Source organism: Schistocerca gregaria, chromosome 8, assembly GCF_023897955.1.
Source record: "Schistocerca gregaria isolate iqSchGreg1 chromosome 8, iqSchGreg1.2, whole genome shotgun sequence".
NCBI lineage: Eukaryota > Metazoa > Arthropoda > Insecta > Orthoptera > Acrididae > Schistocerca > Schistocerca gregaria.
In genome coordinates, this window is record NC_064927.1 from 493,797,708 (window position 1) to 493,820,578 (window position 22,871).

At 43.4% G+C, this 22,871-nt stretch overlaps 2 protein-coding genes across 6 annotated transcripts in view; one reads left to right on the forward strand and one right to left on the reverse strand.

The window, feature by feature from the left end:
• LOC126284460 (trichoplein keratin filament-binding protein) overlaps positions 1–22,871 on the reverse strand; it is a 713,651-nt gene that overhangs the window by 541,482 nt on the left and 149,298 nt on the right. The window lies entirely within an intron of this gene.
• LOC126284459 (serine/arginine repetitive matrix protein 1) overlaps positions 1–22,871 on the forward strand; it is a 177,076-nt gene that overhangs the window by 36,904 nt on the left and 117,301 nt on the right. Inside the window, exon 2 of one of the 2 annotated variants that reach the window (XM_049983381.1) lies at positions 12,545–12,708. The exons of the other annotated variant lie outside the window; for it this stretch is intronic. The gene's annotated coding sequence lies outside the window, so the exon portion shown is untranslated. The remainder of the gene's footprint in view (positions 1–12,544; positions 12,709–22,871) is intronic. 2 annotated transcript variants of the gene reach the window in all.

Below are 22,871 nucleotides of genomic sequence, written 5' to 3' on the forward strand. Positions count from 1 at the left end.
CTGCAGTCTGTCATCATACCTGCCGCAGGTCGCCGCCAGCGGGCAACCCTCCTCAGACCTCCACGTTCTGTGAAGGAGCGTGAACGCTCCAATAACGTGTCGCCTGTTGGCGGATTCACCGTCTTTCAACCTCTTTCCACATATGTTCACGACAGTTGATGAGATTAGCCGTTTCCGTGTGCTCGTTTCTGGGCACCGCGCTTTAACAATCCAGCCTTTGTTGATGCCGCTGCCTATGGATTTCCACACTTGCGGCCCCTATGAACGCTAGAATGATTCACCGTTTGTCCCGCGCCCGCAACGCCGCCAGGCAGCATCTGGTCTCACGGTGGACAGTGGCCGTAACGTTTTGGCCGTCAGTATTTCACCCACGGAGAAATAGCACGGGATGTGGATTTGACCCAGCTCTTCCACAACAGGGACACTGTTGGTTACAGGTGTTGCAATATGCATACTTCCACTGCACGGTGAATGTTGATACTTCCTTAAGAATATACGTGTACATTTAAAGACAACGATCAATGACTTAGGGTACATACGGGAGAAATGGTGCACATTTTCAAAATCGAACGCCATGAGGCACTTTCAGTCAAACTATTTTGTGCAACTAAATACACCATTTGTGTACAACATTCAATTTTTTGGTACTTTCAACGTAACATTTAAATATGACATTTAAACATGAAAACTTCTTTACAATGTCGCGTCTATCCCTGATGCTTGGGGTGATACGCTGCATGCTAAGAATTGCAGAACTATCCTGTTTATCAAGTCAAAACCTGTATGTATATACTTATAAACACATTTTTGGTTATAAATTTCTTGTGGGGTGAAGAAAATTATGAAGTATTTTTAATACCTTATAAATATAGTTAAAGTGTTTAGGTAACTAGTTTACTTACTGACAGTTGCCAACATTAAGATTTAAGACATACGAGTATGATCCATTTCTTTAGTTAATACATTCTATACATCATGGTGAAATATTAAATCTAAAACAAAAGTAAGATTTGCAAACTGCGTTCATTCGGTTTTCTTTGTGTTTTTTTTTTTCGGCCACAATCGACACTAAACACACACAAAACCGTGCAGTCATCGTGTAACCAAACTTACAAGTTCGCAACGTAATAAGTCACTTTTTTTGTTCTTTTCAGGTATAATTCTCCGCCCTCCTTACGCATTCTAGGTATACTTTTTTAAAATTCTTTTGTGTCGTCCGGATCTGAAACTTTGTGCACGCTCAGTCATTTGAACGAAAATACAAACAAATCAAAAATGTTTTCACTTATTTAAAACTGTTATTTGATTTGTGAGGGAAGTATTTCTAACGAAAGAATTTTATTGTGGCATGTAACACGATCGGTAGGACAGACGCCCACTCTTATAAATTTATGAGCTTGATAGCCACGGTGGCCGCACTAGAATCAAAATACGCCCAATAGAACTTACTGTTAATACGACTACTCAAACATTTGGAAATATCTGACTATTTAGCACACACTAAGAACCAATCGTGACGCTGAAAAAGGTTTTGAAGTGACAGTTATGGACTTATCTCTGTTTATTCCGCCAGAACTTATGTAAGACTTCCTCTAGCGAAACGCAATTACTTTTAATATGCCCTGGTGTCCACTGAGCAACCGCAGTGCCGATGGGCCCGCACTGTCTAGGTTTCTGCCTGACCCACGAGGGGTGCGCCTCTCCCGTATTTACCCCACTTCTAGCTCTATGGGCACGATCTGCGCATAAAGCTGGTAACGAATAAAGATTTACTTTTTCGTATATGCAAGGTATTTATAAATACGTTTGAAGTGTGACATACGACTGCTATATGCCATGCGGAAGATACGTTTACCGTGAATATACAACTTTATCAAAACAACGCAACGTCAGCTATGTGTCAGGTGATAAGACATGTTGGAACAGTGACATAAGGAAATCTCATATCAGTATCGTGGACGCTTATTGATCCACTGTGTTACTGTACGCAGTAACTACGTGTATGGTTAACTAAGACTGAAATCTTGTCACAAGGCATAAAATATACCAGCATATGAAACACATGACAGGTGGGCGTGAAGTTACCTTTACCAGAAAATAAGAATACTTTCTATATGTGGCAATCAATATATTCGTTTTGAATGACACATTCGAAGTGTTATACACGTACACTGTGGGAAAATACGTGGATCAGACGTAGTCTGTGAAGATTAACTATCAATTGACATACATTTTGTGGCATATGAATAATCGTTAACATAGTCATCCCTTTGAGGGACTCCCTCACATTTATCTCATTTTTCACCCATTTTTGTGCCACGTTGCATTGTGTACGGACCGTATGCCGTATCACCGCACTTTTTCCGCCAACCACCTAATGCCATCTAAATAAAAAAACTTATTTTCTTTTATATAACGGTAGATAAAGTTTCGAGCGTTAATACAATCCTGTACCTCCACGTACAATGGCTACAGTGAGTTAACCATTACCATGTGAGAATGTATCATTAATGTCAATACTAAAATTAAGTCTACAACCACAGAAAACCCAAGGTCCATCGACGAGAGCGTGGGCAGCAACACTCTTCACTGGAATGCGGTTCTTCTTGTTTCCAGTTGTTGTGGCGAACTCTATGTTCTCGATGATTTTATAAACTGTCTGTTTAGAACGGCGACGGCCTTACAGGAGATTCGCCATGGAGACACGTCAATATCCCCTCCAACACAGTAGCTGTTTCTAATTTAGTTTCTCATAAGAGTGTATATAGCCAGCGTACGTATGTGAGCTAGAATTGCCGGCCGAAGTGGCCGAGCGGTTCTAGGAGCTACAGTCTGGAACCGCGCGACCGTTGAGGTCGCAGGTTCGAATCCTGCCTCGGGCATGGATGCGTGTGATGTCCTTAGGTTAGTTGGTTGGTTGGTTTGGGGAAGGAGACCAGACAGCGTGGTCATCGGTCTCATCGGAGTAGGGAAGGATGGGGAAGGAAGTCGGCCGTGCTCTTTCAGGAGGCACCATCCCGACATTTGCCTGGAGTGATTTAGGGAAATCACGGAAAACCTAAATCAGGATGGCCGGACGCGGGATTGAACCGTCGTCCTCCCGAATGCGAGTCCAGTGTCTAACCACTGCGCCACCTCGCTCGATTAGGTTGGTTAGCTTTAATTAGTTCTAAGTTACATGCTACTGATGACCTCAGAAGTTAAGTCGCATAGTGATCAGAACCATTTTTTGAGCTAGAATTATGTAATGCACTACGGTTAAGTAACCAAGATCACGAGGAGAGGGGCAGCTAAGCTCTCAATGAAACATTAACGATACACGAGAGACCGGGACTAAGTATTTTGCTTTACGGAAATTATGTATTGTGCCTTCGCTCTTACGCCTCTCAAAATAGTTCCATCCAAATTTAATACATTTAATTCACAAGTAATTTCAAAGACTCTATTAAATTAATATTCATTCCTATTAAATACATTTTTGAGCTTTGTTCGTCCAGCACTGACAAGACATTGCCTTGCGCTCCAAAGCGCTTGCCCTTCACGTTAAATTCGTCTTTGGAAAGAGACCAAAGCCACGCGCAGTACCAACAGGCAATCACACACATGCGGCTCTGAATCTGCAGGAAAATCCGGTGTTTTGTGGGCACGAACAGCTCTAGCACATTGTCGCGAAGGAGCAACAGTGCACAGTACAAGTGTCGACAATTCAGGGACAACAGCTCACAGCAAAAGCACCCGCCTTACGCATCCTACGAAACCTAAAATAACGTTAATCTTAGATGGAGGTCAAAAAACACACTACACATCATATTTTCGCAAAATACTCCAATCCTGTTGCAAATGCTCCCTGCATAACGCAAAAAGACCGTAGACTTTGGTGTTATCATCAGTCACTCGGTGCACAGTTGGTCGATCGCGCAACACACGGCTGATATTTCTTTCACTACAACCGTTCTGACGAAAGGTGACGACGAGATTACGTGTACCATACTGGGCACACAGGGAAAAATTTAGCGACAAAATACAATCTTGCGTGAATATTCAAGGCGGCCGAGATCTGCCAGAGATTGCAGGCAGAATGAAAGCTGCTGTTGCTGCATAGAAAGTCAACGACTCACGGAGGTCTCGCCATCTCTCTCGTTATGCGATAAAAACCTTACTGTGTGACGAACACACAAGTATTGGCAGCTCTATTGTTCGATGTTTTTTTTCGTACTGTTTACGTGTCTTCTAGCAATGTCAAACACTCTCTACTAATAATGCAATACAAGATTTTTTTAAAAATGGTTCAAATGGCTCTGAGCACTATGGGACTTAACGTCTAAGGTCATCAGTCCCCTAGAACTTAGAACTACTTAAACCTAACTAACCTAAGGACATCACACACATCCATGCCCGAGGCAGACTGTAGCGCGGTACCAGACTGTAGCGCCTAGAACCGCATGGTACACAGATCAGCCAGATCATTAAAGATCACCTACCTAACTGCCGGTATGTCCATCTCTGACAAGGGTAACAGCGGAGACACGTCGTAACTTGGAAGCACTAAGGCCTTGGTAGGTCGATGGTGTGTGTTGGCACCACATCTGCACACACGAATCACCTAATTTCCATAAATTCCCAGGTGTGTTCGATCAGGTTCAGATACGGCGAGCTGGGGGACTAGCACATCAATTGGAATTCTCCACTCTGTCACACTCCTGGTCTTGTTACACGGGGCATTACCTTCCTGAAAAATGCCACTGGCGACGGAACATGATCGTCATGATGGGGCGTACGTTGTATGCAACCAGTGTACGTACTCCTTGGATGTCATGGTGCCTTTCGCGAGCACCACTGGGCCCATGGATGCCCACGTGAGTGTTCCCCAGGGCATAACGGAGCCGCCGCCAGCTTGTCTCCGTCCCGTAGTACAGGTGCCAAAAGCTGTTCACCTGGAAGTTAACAGATTCGCGCCCTCCCATGGGCATGACGAAGAAGGTATCGGGATTCATCAGATCATGCAATGCTCTGCCACTGCGTCAACATCCAGTGCCGATGGTCACGTGCCCATTTCAGTCGTAGTTGCCCCCCGTGGTATTAACACTCACATATGCGTGGGTCGTCGGCTGTGGAGGCTCTTCGTTAGGAGTGTTTGGTGCACTGTGTATTCACACACACTTGTACTCTGGCCAGCATTAAAGTTTAATGTTAGTTTTGCCACAGTTCGCCGCCTGTCCTGTTTTACCATTCTTCCCAGCCTACGACGTCCGACATCTGTAATGAGGGATGGTCGCCCGACCCCAAGACATCGTACCTTGGTTTCTCCAAGTGTTGAAGACACCACAGTATTTCTTGAACACCCGACAAGCCGTGCAGTTTCCGAAACGCTTATGTCTAGCCTCCGGGCCATCACAATCGGGACCAGCCGGCGAGCGTTTCCACTCAGATAGGTACTTGTAGTGTTTGACTTCCACTGTGTGTTCCTTACCACTGTTTCTTGTCACTTACTTTCCTGTTAGACAAAATCATCCTTTGCGCGAGAATTAGTGGTCAGAAAAAGAGGCGTTAAAAAAGTTTTGAACATAATATTCTGATTATTCAGGTTTTTGAACCGAGACAGGTAAGATTGTTAAGCTGATGGAATATGATTCGGGAGGAGGGGGCTCTGAATCGCCGACTGACCAATTAGATTTGTTATAGTTTCGCTAAATTACTTACTGGAAATGACAGGATGGCTCCTCTCAAGCATCTCTGTGCTTCTGCTGACCTTTGCAGAACCAGAAACAAAACATTAAGCTTCGTTATTTCATCCATACGGTGCAAAGTCGTCCTGTCACTCGATCCTTTTGCAAAACTTATTAAACGTAGCAAATAGTTCCGAACTCTGAAGTAATTTGTGCACCAAAATGAAATTCACTAAGAGTTTTTGCTAACTTAAAGTGTCGGCGCGAGTACCATTCCGTCTCGTAATTTTACTCCGTTGGACTACTTATTTTCAAGGGCGCTCTGTAACGGGTTAGATGAAGGTAAAGAACGAAACAACTATTAGGAATTCACGTTTCGCCGATATCGTCGTCATTGGAGGGTGACATTTAACTTTGTTGATTCAGGGAGGGAGGGAACCATGTCCTATCATTGTTGAAGGACTAAAATGGTATTCGCTGAAGTGATTTAGGGAAACCACAGCGTACCTAAATCAAGCCTGCTTGCCGTGTAGTGTTGGGCCTTGGTTCTGGGTGAGACACGAGTTTATGCCATGATGGAGTAATACGACCGTTCTCCCACATCTACTGGCAGCTAGTTGCAATAGGAAATATATGGTAACTGTAATCTACCACCAAACACTGAAAATTAGTTAAAAAACATAGTGCATATTGGAGTTTGTTCAATATCAGAATCTAATCGATGTTTAGTATTAAATTTAAAACAAAACAATGGAAAGTTTAGAAATATCTTCATGTATATAAAACATCTGACACAAAACCTGATGAAAGAAGAGCGCGAATATATTAATTACAGTTACTATCAATTATCAGACAGAATTTCAATTTTTAATTGCGAAACGTGTGCGAAACTTTTAATTGCTAATGTGTGCTAGGAGATGCTCAAGAATATAAAATTTATATTCAGTCAGTTCATCTCGACATGACGGTAGTAACTTAAAAACGGTACAAGACGATCAGCACTACAGTATAAGCAACAAACAATTGGTTTTCTGATTTTATCTTTATCCTGCATGTGTGTCATGCTCCTTCTGCTTTTACCAAACAACTCAGAGCATCAGCGCCAAACTGTTGCCCACAAAAATTTAAAACCCGAGATATGGAAGGATGAAGAACGGAATTCGTATAGGCGATACGACTGCCTCAAATACGAGGGTTGCCCAGAAAGTAATGCATTGCATTTTTTTTCTCAGCCGAAAACAATGCTACCAATTGGAAACTTTACGCGAGTATTATTTGAAGTCTCCTGAGTGAGCATGCCGAGATTCTGTCTCTTCCGACTGATAGCGTAGCTGCGGAACAGTTTCAAATTTGTAGGTGATGTACGTTACAAGCAACGTCACTACATTGAATTTCTCACTGCACAGTAAGAAACTGTGAGGAATATTCACAAACGCTTGTGCAAAGTCTGTGGAGCATCTGCTGTCGACAGAAGTGCAATTAGTCGCTGGGCACGTAGGGTGAGGTCGTCAGAAGGCGGTTCGGCGGAGCTCCACGATTTGCAGCGGTCGGGGAGACCGTCCACGGCTGTCACACGTGACATGTTGCAGCGAGCTGGCGTTATTCGCGAGCTCACATTCATTGCGACTCGGTAGTTTGCGCTGCGTTTGCCAGTCAGCAAAGAAAGTGCGCACCCTTGCGTATTCACGACAAGGGCTGAACGCCTTTGTATCGCGCTGGAGGAAGCCCACAGAACATTATGTTCAATACAGAATTGTTGAAGAAGAAAAATGCATTGTATTACTTTCTGGGTAACCCTAGTACAACAGAATAGCGGAAACTTATCCGTTAACTATCTCATGTCAGTCATTATGAATTTTAATGTAGCGTCTGATGATGCTGGAAGGTTACAGCAAGATATTGTTTAAAAACGCGGGAACACAAATACAAATGCGAGGAAGCGAGTCCATAAATAAACGTCGTAAGTAGAATGGTTATTTAGGGCATCTGGTGACAAATATTTCAACAGAATGGGCGTATCAATCGAGGAGGTACAGCTGCTGGAAATCAGCAATCAACATACGTAACATTGTACGAGCACAGGGTAATAAGAGAAGCACTGAAAAATACCGACCAAAGGTTAATGAAATGTTTCCAGCTGTTGCGAGAGCTCCCCTATAAATATCCAAGTATCATCTTCGTCCGATTTATTGCCACAGACATCAAGCGCTGCACAATATTTTGTCTCTATAATTCGCTCGTTACCAAATTCACCACCAAGATAACTACCAATTTCTGAAACCAAAAATGCAAATTGCCTGTTTCCTCAGCTGTAGTATGCTCTGCGGTTACATAATTAATAGCGGCAATGATAATGGATTGCAACAACAGACAGAATCAACCGAGTTTCATACGTATTGGGGCTTCTCGAACTACCACCAATAAAGGATGCGAAGGAGGTTTTGTATTTAAGTTCAATATCCGTAACAAAAACATCAGCCAATAGCGCGTGAAACCGTGGGCAGTCTGGTACTAACCAAGTCGCAAAGGCAATAACGGGTGAAAAATTCAGTCCACTTAAGACAGCAGAGAGATCTTTCGCACACGTAGTGTAGGATATGGGGGTTGACTGACAGAAGGTTACCGTCAAGCAGTCTACTACAGACCCCAACACTAGATCATTACACACGTCTGTTACAATTATGGGGACAGGGTCAAGAATTAACATAGCTAGCTGTTATAAGACTTTGTATACTCTTTAATCACAGTCAGGCAAATACATTAACTAAAGATGCAAAAAATCTCGGAACAAAAGAACATGAGGTGGCAAACGAACTGAACAAGAACAAATAGTACAATAATAAATATCAATACGTGTAACATGGGATTTACGAACTCTAGTTTTATTAAATATTATAATTAACAAAATATTTAAAAAGTAAAATTATTACAAAACTACGTGTAACTAAAGAGCAAGATTAATATTCTTGCACATGTAGTTGACATTGTTCTATTAGCTAAAAATGAAAATAAGTTCTTCTCACAAGACAATAAAACATAGGAAAGGCATGGGGTTCAGACGGGTACCGATAAAACATGTACTCGCGATTCAGTATGTAGGGGGATTAAAAATATTCCTACAGGAGGTAGTACATGTAAAATATAGAAGAAAAGTTCATATAATTATATATACGGAAGCCATTGACAGGTTTGCTTGTGATTAGTAACGTGTAGCATTTGCAGATGAGGTAGGATCCACAAGAGGTAAATTACAAAGGTAGTACATGTGGACAGATGCAAATTCTCCAGCAATTATGGAGGTGCGGCATCAGGATAGATTTCAGTAATTGTTGATGACATGCTCATAGAGCCATACCATATACCAGATTGAGAGGTTCTGTGTCTAACGGGTCCACGCCATTTTTTGCGACAGCACGTAACCGCAACGTTAAGTGGGCGCCGGACTGGTCAAGGAGCAAAGCCTCCCCGTTCACCGCACTTGAATCCGTTGGATTTCTATGGTGACATTTAATGGCATCTGTCTGTCCAAGCCATGGACAGGAAATTTATTTTTAATTTCAAACATTTCAGCAACGGTTACATTTACACGTAAGGGATGGTCCCAGAAAGGCGGCTATCAAATCCACAGTGAGAAAAAAATAAAGGCGGATGATGTGCAGCTTGTCTCTGAGAACTTATTTGAAAATGCATCCTCCCCGTGTATAGCCACACTGTCTTCAGTGTGAACTAATATTTGGCAATTATTTAACTACAATAGGAAGAGGATCGTATTGATAGGACCCGAAGTGTTATCATCCGCCCTTGTAATATACCTGCAGACGCTACCCACGGTACACAAAATGATCTATACTCTGTCACATATATTTGAAGATGTGCCAGGTGAAAGGTAACATCCTTTTGTCGAGACCGTAATGATCACTCTTACTTTCCAATTCTATAAACAGCTGCTGTACACATCACCGCTCTTCTTTATTCCTATACATCTCGCCCCCCCCCCCCCCCTCCTCTCCTCCTTCCCACCTCACTCTTAAATAATTTACAATCAAATGAATCTAGAAAAATTGTTGTGTTTAAAGTCAATGAATATATATGACGGTATCCGAAACTATTGTGAGATTCCTTCAAAGTCACTCAGGGTAGAAGCTGAAGAAGAGTGAGTGTGTGTGTGTGTGTGTGTGTGTGTGTGTGTGTGTGTGTGTACGTAAAGGAGAGAAATTCTTCCACTAATTAGTTCTATTCCCTAAATTGTTCAACAAGAAATGCTTCGCTAGTTTTAAGAATGAACACGTACACAAGAGATAGTACTGACCTGTGAAGCATATCCCATGATTGGCAAAGAAAAGCTACAAAGTGAAGTAAAACTGTATTATAGGTCTGACATTCATGAATGTTGCGAATTAATCGAGCTGCTGAAATTTATCCTGGAAAAAAGCTAGACAAAGTTCGTACAGAAAATTGGAATAGAGATCAACATAAATATAATTTCAGCCCTTCTTATTGCTCATGAAAACCACAGATTGCATGTTGTACACCATACAGTGAGACCTTCAGAGGTGGGGGTCCAGACTTGTACACACTGGTACCTCTAATGCCCAGTAGCACGTCCTCTTGCATTGATGCATGCCTGCATTCGTCGAGGCATACTATCCACAAGTTCATCACGGCACTGTTGGTCCAGACTGTCCCACTCCTCACATTGATTCGGCGTAGATCCCTGAGAGTGGTTGGTGGATCACGTTGACCATAAACAGCTCTTTTCAATCTATCCCAGGCATGTTTGACAGCCGGCCGGATTGGTCGAGCGCTTCTAGGCACTACAGTCTGGAACCGCGCGACCGCTACGGTCGCAGGTTCGAATCCGGCCTCTGGCATGGATGAGCGTGATGTCGTTAGATTATTCAGGTTTAATTAGTTCTGAGTTCTAGGGGACTGATGACCTCAGAAGTTAATTAGTTCTAAGTTCTAGGGGACTGATGACCTCAGAAGTTAAGTCCCATAGTGCTCAGAGCCATTTTTTGAACCATGTTTGACAGGGTTAATATCTGGAGGACATGCCGGCCACTCTAGTCGAGCGTTGTCGTTATCCTGAAGGAAGTCATTCACAAGATGTGCACGATGGGGACGCGAATTGTCGTTCGTGAAGACGCGTATCTCGCCAAAATGCCGCCGATACTGTTGCACTATCGGTCGGAGGATAGCATTCACGTATCGTACAGCCGTTACGGCGCCTTTCATGACCGCCAGCGGTGTACGTCGGCCCCACATAACGTCATCTCTGAACAGCAGGGAACCTCCACTCTGCTGCACTCGCTGGACTGTGTGTCTAAGGCGTTTAGTCTCACCGGGCTGCCTCCCAACACGTCTCTCACGACTGTCTGGTTGTGGCCATATGCAACACTCATCGGTGAAGAGAACGTTATGCCAATCCTGAGCGGTCCATTCGGCATGTTGTTGGGCCCGTCTGTACCCGCGCTGTATGGTGTCGTGGTTGCAAAGATGGATCTCGTCATGGACGTCGGGTGTGAAGTTGCGCATCATTCAGCCTGTTGCGCACAGTTTGCGTCGTAACACGACGTCCTGTGGCTATATGAAAAACATTATTCATCTTGGTGGCGTTTTTGTCAGGGTTCCTCCGAGCCGTAATCCGTAGGTAGCAGTCATCCACAGCAGTAGTAGCCCTTGGGTGGCCTGAGCGAGGCATGGCATGTCTTACAGTTCCTGTCTCACTGTATCTCCATGTCCGAACAACATCGCTTTGGTTCACTCCGAGACGCCTGGACACTTCCCTTTTTGATAACCCTTCCTGGCATAAAGCAACAATGCGGATGCGATCGAACCGCGTCTAGGCATGGTTGAACTACAGACAACACGAGCCGTGTACCTCCTTCGAGGTGGAGTGACTGGAACTAATCGGATGACGGACACCTGTCTAATAGTGATACAATATCGACAGTCAACGTCTATCTTCCCAAGTTCTGGGAAACTTTTTTTTGTGTGTGTATTTTGATTGCAATACCGTATGACAGGAGATTCCAAAGTTTCCCTCTGACGGAATACTTTGAGAATCCTACTCCTCTGATGAAACACATTATTTTTAGCGTTAGCAAAATCTTTAAAGGGTGAGAAAAACTTTTTGTTTCAGTGATCACTTTAGTTTTAAATGATAACTAACAATACTGCTACAGAAATCATTACAAAAATTAGTATCGTCAAAGTGTCGGTCGGGAAAATTATCCATGTTGTTAATACATTCTGCCGGAGCAATTACTACGCGGAACAGTTTGGGGAACCTTGCTAAATGAAAATGAATCTAAATACGTTATTCTCTCCCTTCAACTAGTTGAAACAACGCCAGAGTGCGCCAGCGGTAAGGTAGGAGCTTAACTTGTTTCTTTTGCCAACAGAGGGCACTACTGGCTGGCGCTGGGCGTCTCCGAACTTCTTACAGTGGATCGCGACGCGCTCTTCAGTCTGCGGACGCAACTGCTTTCAGTTGCTTTGATGCGCAATACTTCTTCCACTATATCATTCCTGCCGATGCAGATTTACATAATTTACCAGTTCAATATTACAAAAAAAATTTTTTTTTCCACGTGCTGGTCTTGGAAAGTGTTAGCGAAATGTCCAAATGACTTTAATAAATCATTTGGGTTCTTTTCAAGCGTAAACTCACGACAATGAAGATGTATTATTAGCTGTAACTGTCACAATGAAAACCGGCGTAACTAAACGTAGCTTCTTGTTTTCCAAACTTAACTGGACCTATAATTTGACAAATAAATTCCTACTGCAGAAGTACTCACGTCCTGTAATTTTATCTGCATACTTAGCTTTAATTAACTAATTTTGGTTGTAGTTGACTAACAATGGTGTTGCAGACAGAAACGTGAGAACGATACTCAAGATCGAAGCGGACGAAGACGAGGACGAGAAGAGAAGAGAAGAGAAGAGAAGAGAAGAGAAGAGGAACTAGAAGGAAGGCGTGGACAGGCCCTGTTGCTTCGCTTTTAGTTGCTTGACTGTATTACCTGAAACCAAATATGTAAGTTTCGCAATAGTACGCTTAGTAACAATATAACTTAACATGCTAATAAAGCTTTACCTCTACATAACTGTCCAGTTGGTGCTTAACATGTGATTAATTGTACTAAACCATTTTTAAGTGTCTTGATATTAAATCAAAACTGACATGTCAATAGCATAATTCTTCTATAATTATTAGGGCAAAAATAACTACACCTGAAACTTTATTGTCTGAGATCTGACAGCGGAAAATAAGGATCACAGCCCTTCAATTTAACGCCGCAGCTCGCCATTGCTACACCACGAAATACATCAAACCAATATTCTGAAGACGGAAAACAGTTACCATGGAACCCAAAAAGCACAAAACTGAATTGCCGCAATCAGCACTGAGAAACGCCTGATGCATATTTCAATCGCAGATCTAACCAGCTGACAAGACAGGACAAATTATTTTGTGATCGTCGCGAATAACATACGAACCTCACAATCTGCATTCACCCATAAGTGGTCTATTGAAGAAAACGATGTGGGAAAAAAAGCGGATGATCAAAAAAGCAACTTTACGGGCTTCCGGTAACAGCAATTAAGCAAGAATCATTTTTTCACTAAGCTTTGCAATGTTTACATAGCAAATAGCTGTGGATAATGTAGGTTAAAAAGTTTCACTTGTTGAGCAACGTCGCGACACGATTTTTTTCTCTTTTTCTTTACGCCATTCTTATTCAGCCGCTATCTGCTCCCCTTTCTACTATAAAATTACGAAGTACTGGACGCAGTAACTTACAGACAATAGCCGCCTTCTAATCGTACTTTTTACTATCTGTACGCATCCATTCTGCACACATCTGCTTTTCCCTTACACCTTTTCCCTACTGTTCACGTTCAGTTCTGTCTATGACCTGCCACAAACGAGAAGTTACAGAAACTAAATCATCTTACAAGGAGGCGACTATGATCAACAGGCGTATTTCGCTGAAGAAATCCTCCATTGCTTTTTATGTTCCATGAGATTGTTTCACGGAGAACACTATTTTTTTTCACTCTCACGGAGAACACTTTTTTTTTACTCTATCTTTCCGATTTTGGAAGCAGCGTAATTACTTCAAACGCTCCTCATTAAGCCAACATTTCATTTGTTTATAATCACGTCTAATTAGGTTCTCAGTAGCCACTCCCCTCCCCCCCCCCCCCCCCGATTTCGGATTTTATTTCATACTTTATATTCAAGTCTTCCTTCTTTAAGCGAACTGAGAAGTGTAGTTTTCAAGTACCTGCTCACTGGTATCCTTTATCTTTGAACTTTGGTTATTGTTCTTAAGTATTTTTTCGCTTTCTCCACCGATCACAAAGATAGTAACATAAAAGAGAAAGAGTAATAATCAGCAATAAGGCTTTATACATGCGCACCATAATATTTTCTTTTCCTGTTTCTATTACGCCCTTTCATCGCCATCATACTGTCTGGCAAATTCCACGAACCAAAAATAGCCATGTAAAAATGTATCGTGCAGATGATTGTGGGGAGTCAGTTCCGTGTGATAGCGTGATGGTGTCGTTATGTATCATTACCAAAGTGAAGCAAAGACGTAGTGATGTACTGTTCCAAACCACACCGTAAAATATTAGGTACACTGTTCATTTCGTACATCGTGAGCGGATCGAGGAGCATGTCGAACACGTCAGAAATTAATAAAGACAAATTTACAGAACATTATTTATACGCTGATGTTCCTTTCACAGACTCTAAGTGAGGTGGTCTTCAAAGATGTGCAAGAAGTAAAAACAGAATTATACCTTTCTTCAATTACGTAACTATACAGCTTGTCACAAAATCTTTTTCAATAGGATCAAATGGGTCGCCGAATCTAAGGATCCCTCTAGAAAGACTAATCATCCTCGACAGAGTCACATGTCTCTATTCTGTGAGACAATCTGTCGACGTATATGGTTTTACCAACGAAATATACTATAGCAACCTCTTCGCCCTGGCTAACGCAAGTACGTGTTCCGCAGGTGCCACAGAAATATTAGGCCTTTTCCTTGCGTGGACATCCAGAAACGGGAGACAGTTTCGTTTTTCAAGCTCCATGTCCGAATTTTATCTTTTTATAAATGTTATTTAGGTGGTCGAGAAATTCGCCTGGAGCATCCCTTTCCATGTTGTCGACGTACACTGAGGTGACGAACGTCATGGGATACCTCCTAATAAGGTGTCGGACCTCTTTCTTCGGCGTAGTGCAGCAACTCGACGTAGCACGGACTCTACAAGTCGTTTGAAGCTCCTGAAGAAACGCTGAGCCATGCTGCCTCTATAGCTGTCCGTAATTGGGAAAGTGTTGCCGACGCAGGATTTTGTGCACGAACTAATCTCTTGATTATGCCCCATAAATGTTCGATGGGATTCATGTCGGGCGATCTGCGCGGTCAAATCATTTGCTCGAACTGTCCAGAACGTTCTTCAAACCAATCGCGAACAACTGTGGCCTGGTGACATGGTGCATTGTCATCCATAAAAAGCCATAGTTGTTTGGGAGCATGAAAACCATGAATGGCTGCAAATGGTCGTGAAGTAGCCGAACTTAACCATGTCCCGTTAAAGACCGGTTCAGGTGGACCAGGGGACCCAGTCCATTCCGTCTAAACACAGACCACGCCATTGTGGAGCCACTACCAGCTTGCACAGTGCCTCGTTGAGAACTTCGGCCTATGGGTTCATATGGTCTGCGCAGCACTTGAACCCCACCATCAGCTGTTACCAACTGAAATTGGGACTCATGTGACCAGGCGATGGTTTTGCAGTCGATATGGTCACGAGCCCAGGAGAGGCGATGTCGTGCTATTAACAGAGGCACTGGCGTCGGTCTCGTCTGCTTCCATAAGCCGTTATCGCCGAATTCCGCCGCACAGTCCGAACGGATACAGTCGCCGTACGTCCCACACTGATTTCTGTAGTTATTTCACGCAGTATTGCATGTCTGTTAGCACTGACGACTATACGCAAAGGTCGCTGCTCTCAGTCCGTAAGAAGAGGTAATGCCTTACATTTGGTAGTCTCAGCGAACTCTTGACACTGTTGAGTTCGAAATACTGAATTCCAAATGGAATGTCCGATGCGTGTAGCTCCAACTACTATTCCGCGTTCGTAGTTGTTAATTCCAGTCGTGCGACCATTATCACATCGGAAACATTTTCACACGACTCACCTGAGAAGAACCGACAGCTCCGCCAACGCACTGCCCTTTTACACCTCGTGTACGCGATACTAACGCCGTCTGTGGATGTGCATATCGCTATCCCATGCATTTTGTCACCTCGCTGTATGTGTAGAAGTGGCTCGGTGGGCATCATGCGACCCTTATCAGTGGGTTTCTTTTCTTTTTTCTTTCTTCTCATATTCCTTCAGGTAGAAGTTCGCCACATCAGGTGACAGTGAAAGCTTAACATACGATGTTCAAAAAACTGCTCCAGTAAGCACTGTGTTTCTTGGAGAGGAACTTTGTTGTACGGTGATCCACTTCTCAACTCACCAATATGTCGCCTAGTTGCAGAGTTACTGTTCTTAAGATATACACGAACTATGCTGTTTTTTTTTTCTTTTTTTGCGGCCAGCCACGTGAGCGTACATCAGTTGCTGACGAATCTAATTACAGGCAGAAATGTATATCCTTTAGGAGTAGAATGGATGCATTCCGAAACATTATTGACACACTGCGGTCTGACGGGACAAGAGATTCGAGAAAATATTATTGCACCGACACGTCATTAGTAGAAAACTCACTCTGTGTGGTAGTTCACCGTGAAAGGAAGATAATCCAAATTTTCTGAAAGTTAATAGACAGTATGGTTGTTCATTTCTCAACAGGCAAGGAAAAAAATCATAGAATTCATTACCTCCGCCATATTTTACTTTATTTGCATTTTATTTTTCTGTAAAATTAAAAGTGTCGAAGACTGAATGCTGTGGTTGATTTAGGTATTAAGTCATTGGTCACACTTACGGATTTTTGCGACCTTGTTTCAGGATAAGAAACAGCTGGTTAAAATAAAACGTAGCCGTACTTTCCCTCATGACTACATAAGACCATGGACAAAGTGTACAACATAATATTGGGACCATCGGCGATTAAAACGTGTACGGAAAAGTTGATGCCACAGGCATATGAAAACATTACGGTACAGTTTAAACGAAATAAATACAAAACTTCTTGCAAAACGGGTAGCATATTCTTTTGAGTGCTGGATAATGGCAAATGAGAAGATGTATTTCTCAGTAGCGGTTTCAAAATGATCCAACTGACGTACTACGTCAATGACTTACTGAGTGTTAGACACTTAACGGAAGAAACTAAACAGCAACCTGAAGAGTGGGCGGATGCTGATAGCCTTGCACACAAAGGCGAGGTCTACTTAGTCTATTGGAGAAGTTACCGCCAATGTTTTGCGGTATCTTTTCTTAGTGATTACCTGGATAGTCATAAAACAATAACTGACGAAAACAAGTAACTGTACCAAATGGATGAAAAACATACGCGTTTATAAAAGAAACAAAGAAGTACTAATCAGGAACATGTTCCACCCCGAAATTATGAGCTGACGGTGAGAAAACAGAGCTTTGAAGTATCGATGTCTCAGACATATCACGTGTTACATATATTTGGCATCCTCTAACGCCTATCTCGTTTCCCCACATACATTTAACACTGACACATGATGAGAAATCGCTGATGAAAGTGGCGTAGTTTTGTGATTTTTTGTGAGCATTTTTGTGACGGCTCCCAAACCCAAGGTCCTTGGGGGAGCCACCACAAATTGTATAAAGCGTGGGTAGTGACCAGGATGTAGCTATGTCTGTTGGCCGAAAAATAATTAATGACAAGAATTGCGCCAGCTAGAATGAAGAGATAATTTATCTTTATGTCTGACGAAACGTGCACCAGCAATACAAGTCCAAGTAATATATAAGAGTAATCCGTGTACTGAGCCTAGTCGAATACAATGGCAAATATCACACTGCAATGGCTCCGCTATAAACTCCACGAAAGTCTAGCAATAGACAATCGCCAATAGACGGTCCGCCTCGGGGCCAGCGCTCCTCCTCCTCATATGCAAAAGGCAGAGGAGAGGGCGCTGCGGACCCGAGCTCAGCCATGGCGCGACCTCTTCCGTCGCGTCTGAGACGCCGACGACCGCGCCAGGAACTGTGGCCAGCGATGTCACGGTCAGGGCGCGCGTGCGCGAGTTGGTTGGTTGGGTCCGTGGATACAACACGCATCTTAACGTAGCAACAAAGAAGCCACAACATCCACCATTTTTTAAAAGTTAACAATTAAGATTTTAAAAATGCATTATTTGCGATTTTAGTACAGGTAGCCGTACTGTAGGCATAGCCACAACTGAGGGGTATCTGTGAAGAGGCCAGACAAGGACGTGTTTCCTGAACAGGGGCAGCAGCCTTTCCAGTAGTTTAACAGACAAGTCTGGATGACGACTGATATGGCGAGCGGTCGAGAGGAAGGGAAATATTACAGCCGTTATATATCTCCAGGACTTGCAGCTCTGCTTTGCGTCTTAATGACCATGGCCTCCTCCCAAGCAAAATTTTCGAAGGTAAATTATCCCCTATTCGAATCTCCTGGCTGGGACTGCTAAGGAAAATGTCATCGGATTATAAATGCAAAATAAAATAGAAATACAAGTAATGCAGGTTATATAACGTCTTTTGCGACTGTAATAAAAGTCTTATTTACTAGGCCATCTGCGATCTGTTTTATTGTGAAGCGTCTTCAGTGGTCATGGTAACTATTTGTTTTTCTTGCAGACTACTCTGTCAAGTTCGTAAGCAGCTTTCGTGTTTTACACTGCTTCCATTAAACGACGTTAAATTGCAGTTACTACGAGTTTTTGCTTACTATTTGATTCCTAATGATATTCCACATACAGGTGCTCAATTTTTAGAACACTGTCCTTCACTGGAGCTGAATATACTTTTGTTTGCGTGATGTGTGAAGTGCAGTTTTCTAATCATCGAGCACCTATGAGTGTGACAGGACATCAGGAATGATATAGGGAGCAAAAAAGTCACGAGAAATGATTGTAATTTATTATTGTTTAGCAGTAGTAATGTAAAAATATGAGAACTGTATACGATGTTAACAAACATATTTGTAAGAAAAACAAATACTTACAGTGACCACAGAGGATCCTTTGGAATATGTTACTTTTTTCAGCATGTACCTACATCAAACGTCGCTCAGTTCTTAATCGTGCACTTCGCGACAACCTTCTGGCGTTGCAGTCCTCTTACAGAATCATCCGCATCTACATTCAAACACACACAACTACATTCAAACACATACTCTACAAGCCGCTATGCATGGCGGAGAGTACATTGTAGCTCTGCATGTCTCTGTACATGTCCTAATACCTCTTGTGATCGATATTGCTGGATATAAGGTGGTGGTGGTGGTGGTGGTGGTGGTGGTGGTGGTGGTGGTGTTGTGTGTGTGTGTGTGTGTGTGTGTGTGTGTGTGTGTGTGTGTGTGTGTGTGTGTGTGTGTGTGTCAATCTGCCATCTACATGCTGCTAGAAGTGCTACCACCTCCAGCAGAATAGTGTCTTTCTGCTCTTGGCTAAGGTATTGCTGTGTGGTATGGAATCTTTACCGCATAGTTTTCTTAGAGGAGGACAGCCGATTTACACCCCACGTGTAACTAATACATACTCACGCTTCCTCTGAAATGAACATCCCAGAATACATTATTTTATACAAGTACACCAACTGTATGAGTTGTGTAATCGATCTCCACGTTAAATAATTGGAACTACAGCTAGACACAACATAGTTCGTAACCTTCGCTCAGTCTGGAAGGTGTCATTCTGCACCAGCCAACTTTAGAGTGTCCGTATTACTCCAGTAGGAAGTGGAGTGCTGCTGTGAGGTACTACCACCTGCCACAACCAAATGCCTTCTAAGGCACTGTACTTGAAATGCAATTCCCATACGACGGATAGCCTGTACTCCAGCAAATCAGTGGAATCAGATGCGTCACATAGATGTCTACATCCACAGCTACAAGAATACTCTGCAGTTCACAATTAGGTACCTGGCAGACGGTGGTCCATCATGCTATTTTCCTACCGTTCCACTCTCGACCACCAGCCGGAAAAAACGAACACTTAATTTTTTTGTGCGGTCTCTATTTTATGATCATTTCTCCCTATGCAATTTTGAGCCAACAAAATATTGAGACTCTGAAGAGAAAGTTGGCGATTGAAATTTCACGAGAAGATCCTGACACATCGAAAAACGCCTTTGTTTTAGTGACTGCCACTCCAATCCACGTATCATATCCATGGCACACGCGCCCCTCTTCCGCGATAGTACAAAACGAGATGCTCTTCTTTGAACTTTTTCGATATCCACCGTCAGTCCTACCTGATGCGGATTCCACACCGCACAACAATACTACAGATGAGAACGGACAAACTTAGCTCTAGCAGTCTCTTTAATAGACCTGTTGCGTTTTCTAAGTGTTCTGCCAATAAACTGCAGTCTTGGTACGCTTTCCCAATCGTTCCAATTTAAGTTATTCGTAACTGTAAGCCCTAAACATTTAGCTGAATTTGTGTGATTTACCGTAAAATCGAAATTTATTGGATCCCTTTTGGGACTCATCTGGATGACTTCACACTTTTCATTATTTAGGGTCAATTGCCACTTTTCGCGCCATACAGGTATCTTGTCTAAATCATTTTGCAATTTGTTTTGTTCTCCTCATGAATTTACAAGACGGTAAATGATGGCATCATCAGCAAACAATCTAAGAGGGCTGCTCAGATTGTCTCCTAAAACGTCTATGCCTATCAGGAACTGCAGGGGCCCTATAACACTTCCTATAACGCCAGATATAACTTCCGTTCCACTACCTGATTTTCCGTTAGTTACTACGAACTGTGAACTTTCTGACAGGGTATCATGAATCCAAGTCGTTTGTCAGGAACGGCGTCGAAAGTCTTCTGAAAATATAAAAATCAATTTCGACGACAGGTGAGGCGTCAATCTCAGGGTGGACGGTAACCGCGGCGGCCACAGTAACGGGGAACACGTGGGACGTGCTGGACGTCCTTCGGATCCCCACATTTGACTGCCCACAGTGATGACCATTCGAAACAGCCTCAAGCTGTGTAATCGAAGCCAGCACCGCATGGAGCTGTGAGCAAAGAGTCACCAACACAGATCGTTTCTGAACACAGCGACCACAGTTCCTATCTATGCTGGAGACAGCGGAAAAACTGATACGGCAAAACACTATGACCGCTGTCCACCGTGACGTTGGATGCCGCCTGGTGGCGTTGCGGGCACGTGACGCGGTAACAAAAGTGTGTAAGTGGAGCAGACACGGACAGGGGATCACACTGGCGACGATATGGGTTGCGAGTAGGGAAATCCATTAAGATAAGGGACTTCGACAAAGGACAGGTTGTTATTAGCCAGAGCCTGTGAACGAGTATCTCGAAAACGGCGAAGCTAGTCGGATGTTCACGTGCTACTTTCGTCAGCATTTACGGAAAGAGGTAGGAGAGCAGTGAAATTACTACTACGTGCGAAATGGTTGGGCGTCCACGACTCTTCACAGAACGTAGGGTCCGGAGGTATGTCTGCTGTGTAACGTAGGATAAATGGTGATCTGTGGCATCTCTGGAGAAAGAGCACAATGCTGGTTCGGAACACGCCGTTCATCTACATTGTTGAACATGGAGCTCCACAGCAGACCACCCCCGCGTGTTTAAATGTTGGCTCAACTATTGCAGCGGGCAAGGGACCATCAATATTAGACCGTCGATCACTGGAAACGTGTCGGCTCTTCGGGAATCACATTTTTGCTGCACCAGGTCGATGGTCGTCTCCACGAACGCCGTCATCGAGGTCAACGGCGGCTCGAAATCTGCAGAGCGCCACGGATGCAGGCTGGTGGGAGCAGTATTGTATTATGAGGAATACCCCCCTGCGCTTGCATGGGACCTGTGGTAGTAATCGAAGACACTCTGACAGCTGCGAACCACCTGCAGCCCTTCGTGCTATATGTCTTCCCCGACGGCGATGTCACCTTTCAGCAGTATAATCGTCTGTGTCTCGGAGCCACAATCGTGCTACATTGGTTCATGGAGCATTATAGTGCACGCGCGTTGATGTCTCGGCGACCAAATTCGCCTGATTTAAATATTGTAGGACTCACATGGGTCACTATTGGGCGTGGTCACTATTGGGCGTCATAAACGCGTAACGCAAATTAGCGGCCCGTTATTTACGCGAATTGCATGGCCAGCGATGGACACCTAATGCCACATACCTCCACAACCGCACCATCAAACCGTCAGATCAAAAAATGGCTCTGAGCACTATGGGACTCAACATCTTAGTTCATAAGTCCCTTAGAACTTAGAACTACTTAAACCTAACTAACCTAACGACATCAAACACCGATGCCCGTGGCGGGATTCGAACCTGCGACCGTAGCAGCCTTGCGGTTCCGGACTGCAGCGCCAGAACCGCTCGGCCACCGCGGCCGGCAAACCGTCAAATCCATGATACGCAGAATCAGTGATGTATTTCGTCCCAAATGCGGGCAAACAAACTATTAAGCAGGTGGTCACAATGTTTTGGCACATCTGTGTATACTCTAGAGAGTAACCACGCAGATACGTGGAAATAAGTCACTCCTATTTGCAGGTTGTAAAAATAATTCACAAACAAACCGTGTACTTGCGTGATACGCTACAGGAACGTAAGGTGCTGTCCCATTAACGATCTAACCACCAAGAGAGAGTCTAAAATGCACCTGTCAGTCCCCTCCTTTGTTAGAGCATTGCTATGAAGTACAGCGCACCGCACATCAAAATTGTTGCAATAAAACTACTAGGTGTATCAAAAAGAAGCAACCAATTTGGCACGTTTATATTTCTGAAATTAATAAACATATACAATGAATTTTGTTTTTTGGAAACTTAATAGGTTTTCTTTCATGGGTTTCAGAGGTGTTCAATATGCCCCCTTTTGAGACGCATGGCATATGTCAATATAGTATTCAAATTATTTTCACACTGCAGCGAACATGTCTTGAGTTACAGCTTCCACGCCGGCCGGTGTGGCTGAGCGGTTCTACGCGCTTCAGTCTGGAA